Here is a 7,868-nt window from a genome sequence, read left to right on the forward strand (position 1 = left end):
AGCATGCTATTGAAAACTATAAAATAAAGATACCCTTATTATAAAATGGCAAGGAAGTTAGATGAATTGTATAAAAATGTTTTGTGGAAAGTAGAACTTGTAAGTGATAAACTTGGATATTTGGCTGGGGAGATTTCTAAGCAAGATCTTGAAGGGGCAGTCTGATTTTTCCTTGCTGATTATAGTATAGTATGAGAGGAAAGAGATAAATAGAAAATTTGGTTGTAAAATTTAAGAAAGAATGCTCTGGAGAAGATATCAAGTGTGTGGATAAACAACCATTTGCTAAAATGATTAAATATATCACCTATAGATTCAATCAACATTCTTCATAGAAATGTTCTCAGTTTACAGTGAAGGAGACAAAAATGGAATGAAAAATAAGAAAGCTGTCTGAATCCTGGGATTCTACAGGCGGGAAATGGGACAATGTAAGTACTTAGCTACAAGTGTCTGCTGTCTTCTAAGAAAAGAAGATAATCAAGGAGAATTTCAGAGACCAGTGGAACTGCTGGCAGAGGGGCACATAGTTCCTCCATTCAAAGGATTGAATCACCAAATTTGTTCTAAAGGGAAGGAGCACCAAGTTAGTTACAGGGGATGGGTCATCACAGTGGTAGATTAGGAGGTCAAGTTCTCCACTTAGAGATGTAGGTATATGTCTATTTCTCATCTGTGGGCAGGGAGAACAGCACCTCCTTGGTCTGTAAGGGTGACACTACTGGACTAATGGACTGGAAACAAAAGGCCACCATCCCAGCATAAGGAAGTGAGGCCAACATTTGGTGGGCCTGGAAAGCAGGACTGATTCCCAGAGCCATGATTCCTCTGCCCAAAATCCAGAGCATGGAGCCTGCACCCAGAGGCTAGAAGGTAGGTCCATTGCCCAGAGATGCCTGAAGAACAGAAGATTATATTTAAGATTGAAATCTAATGAGATTTTCCCCTGTTTGGTTTCAGACTTGTTTAGTTCTGCCCTTCGATTTTATATAGTTGAAAATGGGAATGTTTAATTTATGCTAGTTGTAGTTGTTGTTAAGAACCACCAAGTTAGTTCTGACTCAAAGCGACCCTGTAGAGGGTTTCCAAGGAGTGGCTGGTGAGTTTGATCCATACCAATCTTGTGGTTCAAACTGATCTTGCAGTCCAAAGCATTATCCCACAGTGACACACCAGGACCACCACTGCATTTTGGAAGCAAATAATGGGATTCTAGGCTCACAGATTTGGAGGAATTTTGCTCCAGAATAGATTATATCCAAAGTGTCACAATATGCTAAGATTTTAAACTCCAGTGTATGCTGGAATAGGTTAAGACCTGGGGATACTAGATGCAGAGAATATATTTTACACATCATAAAGACATACATTTTTAGGAGTCAGAGAGCAGAGTGTAATGGATTGAATTGTATCTTCCCAAATTTATGTTGAAATGCTAACCCCTGTGCCTGTGAATATGATCTTATTTAGGGAAATAAGGTCTTTCTTTGCCGATATTATTAGGTAAGTTAATGATATCATTGTTGTTGTTGTTGTTAAGTGCCATCGAGTCGGGTCCGACCCATAGCGACCCTGTACAGGGTTTCCGAGGGTGTAAATCTTTACGGGAGTAGAAAGCCTCATCTTTCTCCCGCGGAGCGGCTGGTAGTTTCGAACCGCTGACCTTAAGGTTCGCAGCCTGATTCGTAACCACTACGCTACCAGAGATTAGGATGTTATAAAAAGAGAGGACAGACACAGAAATAGAGTCACACAACAAAGGAGAGACAGCATATAAGGATCTTTCCACAAAGAAATGCCAAAGATTGCTGGCAGCTACCAGAAACTAGAAGGGAAGCATGAAACAAACAGTGCCTTTCTCTAAACCCTCAGAGAAATCAGAATATGTACTAATCTGATTTGAATTTGCAGTCTCTAGAACTGTACTGCGAGAAAATAAATTTCTGGTTTTGTAAGTCACATACTTTCTGGTATCTTATTATGGCAACCCTGGGAATCAGAGAACATCATAGGATAATCGCTGGACTGCTAATTGTACTTAACAACAACAGGTCTATCTTATTAGAACATTCTGAATGAGCTAGAACCTCCAACTTATCAGTTAGCAGCTGATTATGTTAGCCATTTGTACCACTCAGGGATTTCCTAGGAAACTAAAGCCTGTCTCTTTTTTTCTAGCTAAATATATCACCTCAGGATTAGAACCATCAACAAAGAATTTGGTTAGAGTAGTTATGATATCTTCACCCTGATTGAGAGCAGTAATCTCAGAGGAGTGGTTAAGTGGTTAAGTGATGTATTCGTTTATACACTTTTTACAGAACTGGACCTTTGAACGGATCAGTTTTTATGAGAAAAATCTAAGGGAGTAGTTACTAAGACATCTTTTCTATTTTTATACTTTTTATATCACTCAAAGTTAAATTTTGTCCAATTTTTAACATCATTTTGGTAATTAAGCTATCCTGCATTTTCAAACCAAGTTCTAGCATCTCTAGATCCCACAAGGAAATGAAATAATTCATAGAAATTGAGAGTCCAAATGACAAATTCCCAAGACAACCCTTAAATGCTTCAATAAACTTCTATCCTTCTTCATACTGGGAAATCTTTACATTATGGAAATCTAAGCTTGACCAAGATTTAAAGCTATGCAATCATGTCTATCTACATTTGAAGGCATTGTAAGAAAATAATCTAGTGAGAAGGTTGTGTTTAGGAAGGGGAAGTGGAAGACAAAGAAGAGAGTTTTGGGAGAAGGTGCATGAGGAATAGAAAGAACAGATAAGAGAAAGAGAAAACTAAAATGCAGGGGCTAGAAGAATACCCAATCCAGAGATCGGTCAGAAGTAGGAAAAGAAAGTGTAAGTTTGAATTTTAAAACTTCCACATTCTATAATCTTCCCCTAATGGAGTCCTAGTGTGACGCTGTGAGTTAATATGCTAGACTGTAAAGCTGGTTTGAGTTGCAAGGTCACTCCTTGGAAAATCCTACACAGTGTTGCTATGGGTCAGAGCTGACTTGACAACATTTAACAATGACAACAATGGCGTGTTCGTGTGATGCTAGGATAAGCACTGGACTGCTAACCACAAGGTCTTAGGTTCAAACCCACCAACCGCTCCTCAGAAGCCCTATACAGGGTTGCTATGAGTCAGAACTGACCTGACAGTACTTAACAAGTGCTGACTATACAACAGACTACAAATTGTCCATATTTAAGTTCAAGTTGAACATGAAAATAATTAAAACAAGTCTATGAAAGCCAAAGTACAACTTTTAAGTTTGTTGTTGTTGTTGTTGTTGTTGTTGTTATGTGCCGTGGAGTCGGTTTCGACTCATAGCAACCCCGCACAGGGTTTCCAAGTCTGTCAATCTTTACGGGAGCAGAATGCCTCATCTTTCTCCCGTGGAGCAGCTGGTAGATTCAAACTGCTGACCTTGCGGTTCGCAGCCCAATTCGTAACCACTACGCTACCAGAGCTCCTTACCTTTAAGTTTATCCCACCTGAATTCAGAGATGCATTGAACATAAAAACTGAAGACCACAAGAGTTGTGAGAAACATCAGACACAAGGAATAATGTGAAATGTCACTAAAAAGATAGAAAAGAAAGAAAATATCAGTGCTCTGAAACTTGCTCTTGAACATAGAATAGTAGCTACAGCAAATGGAAGAAATGATGATGAAGTAAAAGAGTTGAACAGAAGATTTTAAAGGATGGCTTGAGAAGACAAAATAAAGTATTATAATGTAATATGCGAAGACCTAAAGTTAGAAAATGTGTTCAACATTTTTAAAAGTTCAAAGAACTAAAGAAAAATTCAAGACTCAAGTCACTATACTGAAAGATACTATAAGCCAAAAATTGAATGTCATAGGAAATATCTAAAGAAGATGGAAGAAATATAGAATTTTTGTACCAACAAGAATTGGTCAACATTCAACCATCTTGTTGTTAAGTTTTGTCAAGTTGGTTCTGACTCATACTGACCCTTTATAGTATTTCTTAGGAGCAACTGGTGAGTTTGAACTAACAACTTTGTGATTCAAACTGGCCTTGCAGTTCAGTACTTATCCTACGAAGCTGCACCAGGACTCCGCAACCATTTTAGGAGATAGCATATGATCAATGCCAATGATACTGAAGAAAGAAGTCCAAGTCACACTGAAGGCATTGGAAAATAACAAAGCTCTATAAATTGATGAAATTCTAATTGAGATGTATTAATAAAGAGATAAAACACTGGAAGCACTCACTCCTCTATTGATAGGGAACTGCCAAAAATTCAAACTGGATTCAAAAGAGGATATAAAACAAGGGATACCATTGCTGATATCAAATGAATCTTGGCTGAAAACAGAGAATAACGAAAGATGATTACCTGTGTTTTATGGACTATGCTAAGGTATCCAAATGTGTAGATCATAACAAATTATGGGTAACATCTAAAAGAATGGAACTTCCAAAACATTTAATTGTGCTAATGCAGAACTTGTACATAGACCAGGATGCAATCATTCAAGCAGAACAGGGAATTCTTAGTGGTTTAAAATCAGAAAAGGTATACATCATGATTGTATCCTTTCACCATACTTAATCAAAATTCTAAGCAAATAATCCAATAAACTGGACTATGTGAAGAATAGCATGAAGACTGGAGGGAAACATTAACAGCCTGTGATATACACATGCCACAAGCTTGGATGGTGGACTAGGCAGAAAGGCTGTGGAGACCCTCTTCATCAGAGATACAGAAAAATGAACAAAACAGATTCAGAGGATGGTCCCAGAATTCTAAGCTTCAGACAAAGGGATAAATAACTGGATTGAGTGCTTGCCAGGAGAAATAATTTTAAGATAAGCAAGAAAGGAAGTGACTTCTGATTTGGGGCAGCCAACTGCACTCATTCTGACTGGCTGTGGGTAGACTGAGAGACAAGAAATTCCTGTTACAGAGGCCTGCTTGTGATTTGCAGATACAAAGGTGCAATTGTGTTTTTTGTCTTTCTACTCATTTCCTATCTGGTAACCAGAAGTGAAACCTATGTGAGTAGATATCCCCATGGAAGGTCCTGCACAGACCCTGCAGCTTGGCACATAATTGGAGGGAAAGGATACAACAGAAACAGCTGAAGTCAGCAGGCTCTGCTCCAAATTGGTCCTGCCCAGTCCTGGGTTAGCTTTCACTTAAACAAGCAGCTGAACAGATTTGAGGAGAAGAAAAAATATGGGAAACAAAAGAAAAAAGCTATAGATTAGAAAGGCAAACCCAGACCAATTTCTCAGACAGCTGTGAAGGTAGCGCTAAAGAATTACTCTTAATTCCCCACTATTGTTTCCTGGTTGCTTTTTATTTGTTTATTATTCTCTTTTCCCAGTTGTATTGTCTTTATACTTTTTTTTTTTTTTCTGAGTTTTGCTGATTTTTGCTTTTAGTTTTGTTTCTTTATCCTCCTTCTATCTTGTGGGAGTGTTTTCTCTTCTTGCCTCACCTGACACAAGACAGTAACTTCAGACAGACAGCCAAGTCATAGCCATACCCTCTACAACCCCACCAATTGGGCATGAACCAATACCAGCTGCTATACACCAGAGCAGTGATTGCAACCAACATCTGATAAATCCACTCTGAATTGAACCATGTGAACAGTGAACAAAGAAGCTCATCTCCCTGACCACACCCAACAGGAGGCAATTGGTGAGTACCTAAGAATAAATCAACATACATCCATCACCTGAATGCAAATACAATTAAAAATGTCTAGAAAACAGCAGAAAGTTTCTGTTCACATGAAAAAACAATACAGAATAGCTCAAACAACCAAGAGGAAGAGCTGGAAAATGTCTTTAAGGAAGAAGAGGCACTGAAATTACCTAACACGGAATTAAGGAGACTTATATTGCGGTACATCCAAATGTTGCAGAGAAAGGTAAAGGAAAACAAGGAAGAATTCAGATAAGCACCACAGAAAAAACAAAACAAAATAGATACAGCATAGGAGACAATACAAAACCTGCAAACAGAAATCCAGATGATAAATGCTAATATATCATAAATGGGCAATGCACTGAAAGGGAAAAGGAGTAGAATTGAATTAATGGACACCAGAATTAGTGAGCTTAAAGAGAAATCTCTCAATACTAGTAGGAGAAGAACAATCAGAAGAAAGAAGGAAAAAATCTGAGGAAAGCCTAAGATTCATGTGGGACAACATGAAGATGAATAGGGGTGAATGGAATTTCAGAACAGGAAAAGACAAAGTAAACCACAGAAAAGATCATTGAAGAGCTGCTGGAAGAAAATGTCGCCAACATCATGAAAGACAAGATGACATGGATTCAAAAGCTGAGCGAACCCCACACAGGAAAGACACCAAAAGAAAATCACCATGACCTATCATAATCAAATGCTCCAAAAGCAAAGAAAGGAAAGAATCCTGACAGTAGATAAGGACAATTGAAATGTTTCCAACAAAGGAAAATCAATAAGATTAAGCTATGATTTCTCAGCCGAAACTATGCAGGCAACAAGGCAATGGGGAGACATATAAAACAACTCTGAAAGAAAGAAAAAAATAAAGCTGCCAACCAAGAATCATATACCCAGAAAAGCTTTCCATCAAATATGACAGCAATTAAAGGAGTTTGTAAAACCCAGGCCAACTCTCCAAAATATACTAAAGAGAGGTATTTGGACTAAGAAGGAAAAAGAAGACAACAACCAGAGATGACATACATGGAAACACCATCTGGAATTCAGTCCAGATATGGCAGTGAACAGCTTGTGATCTGAGAAGATGATTTGTAGAATACTGATACTTTAAATTTTTTACTGAGACAATAATAAAGTAGAACAAAACTACAGGTTTGAAAATAAGGGATCTAGGAAGTCAGTCTATGACCAGGACAACCACAAAGTGAAGGAAGGGAAAAGTATAGTTAAGGAGTTACAGATAGTGAAGAGATAAGGTAGATTTTAAGATAAACCAAAAAATGCAGAAAATAATAAAGTATAGGGTAACCTCAAAGAAACTCAATACATCTTTATATCAAATCAAAAAAAGGAAAATTCGTGAGGATTTTATAAACATTAAAACCATGAAGAAATTGACAAGAAAAATATTAAATAAATAAATAAAAAGATCTCAGAGAAGAAAAGCATGCAGAACAAAGAAACCAGTACCACCACCACACGCACACACACACACAGCAAAAGGACAGAATTCAATAATCAATTTATACCTATTGATAATTACATTGAATATCAATAGATTAAATGCACCAGTCAAGAAACAGGGAGTAGCAGAATTAGTAAGAAAGCATAATTGTTCAATATGTTGTCTACAGAGACAAAATAGATTAAAAATTAAAGGCTAAAAAAAATATGTCAAGCTAATTTCAATAAAAAGCTAACAGAAATAATAATACTAATCTTTGATAAAATATACTGCAAGGCAAAAACCAGTATAAGAGACAAAGAAATTGTCTCATGATTAAAGGGTCAATTGAATAAGAGGTTATAAATATAATAAATATGACATCAACAAAAGAGCATCAAATACATAAATCAACCCCTAATTGAAATGAAGAGAAAAAAAGACAGCTCTACCATAATAGTAGGAAATTTTAATATACCACTTTCAAAAAAGGACAGAACAACCAGAAAGAAACTCAACAAAGACAGAGTCCAGTGTCCCCAGCTGCTCCATCTCTCCACATCATCTCTGCCTCCATTTCTGGCATCACTGCTTCTCTGGGTAGGGTCCTGCACTCTGCTCTTCTCACTTGATGGTCCCAGGGACCTCCACTCCCGGGCTGCAAAATCAATCACTCCCCTCCATTTGTTACAAAACATCTACCTTT

The sequence above is a fragment of the Chrysochloris asiatica genome, unplaced genomic scaffold, assembly GCF_000296735.1.
Source record: "Chrysochloris asiatica unplaced genomic scaffold, ChrAsi1.0 scaffold00033, whole genome shotgun sequence".
Taxonomy (NCBI): Eukaryota; Metazoa; Chordata; class Mammalia; order Afrosoricida; family Chrysochloridae; genus Chrysochloris; species Chrysochloris asiatica.